Below are 1,292 nucleotides of genomic sequence, written 5' to 3'. Positions count from 1 at the left end.
GAGTTAGGATGAGTTTTGTGAGGATGAGCAGCTGAATAGCACAAGCTTAAGAATCTAATTAAAATCATGAAATTACCATTCTGCCCTTTCATAAGAAACTAATCTAAAAATAATTTTTATGTGGTAAAATCTGGACCACTCATTTAATAAAAATGAGTGGCTGATATTGCATCTCATTTCTCAATTACCCTAAAAAATCTCAATTGATCATGGACCTATATATATATATATATATATATATATATAGAGAGTGCGTTAAAATGACAACACTCTTAAAATGACACTGTGACGCCATGCTAGACTGCAATATTATAAACGTTAGACTGCAATATCCAATACACTGGACTGCAATCTATAGATTGCAGTCTAGCGTATTAGATATTGCAGGCGAGAAAAATTGCAGTCTTGCGTATTAGATATTGCAGTCCGCGAAAATTTACCCTTGTGCAATTTTTATGATTGCCACATGGCAGCTGATTATTCGTCCATGTGTACAAATGATTGGCTAGGATTGGTGGTATGATGTTACCTTAAGGGGTATTGTTACTTTAACACAAACCTATATATATATATATATATATATATATATATATATATAGGGAGATATCAAAATAAGAATGCATTTAAATCTAGAAATGCAGCCCAAATCTTGGCCTTAGGATTAGATGATCTAATGGTCAATAATTAACCCAAAACATGGAAGGTCATAATTAAGTAGTTTTAGGTCATATTATAAGATTTGGGTTTATGTCATGTTAAGATCATTTTAGGTCATGCTTTGTTAGCATGACCTAAAAATAAACTAACTATGACCTAAAAATGTCTTACGTATGACCGTGTTCTGCGTTTCTGTATTTAAATCTGGTCTTCATAGATCAAAACCCTATATATATATATATATATATATATATATATATATATATATATATATATATATAGGGAAATGATCAAAACAAAAATGCCTTTAAATCAAGAAATATAGGCCGATTTTGGACCATAGGATTAGCTGATCTGATCTTAAGATTAAAAGATCTAATGGCTCCATTAATTTCTTAAGTATTATCATTTTAAACATAAAAAAAACGTATAAGGATAGAAATGATATTTTGTCAAGTGTCTTGTTATGGAAATCCCTAAAATCTTGCATTATTCTTCTGTCAATTAAGATTTTTTGTGCGTGATTAATTAGATAACTTATTCAATATCATCAACTTCATCTTCTTCACCACTCCTCCATATCCTCCATCTCCTTTACCAGCAATCCCTTTAATCTTTCATTATACTTATTCAAG

The sequence above is a fragment of the Salvia hispanica genome, chromosome 4 (genome assembly GCF_023119035.1).
Source record: "Salvia hispanica cultivar TCC Black 2014 chromosome 4, UniMelb_Shisp_WGS_1.0, whole genome shotgun sequence".
Taxonomy (NCBI): Eukaryota; Viridiplantae; Streptophyta; class Magnoliopsida; order Lamiales; family Lamiaceae; genus Salvia; species Salvia hispanica.
This window is presented reverse-complemented; position numbering follows the sequence as displayed.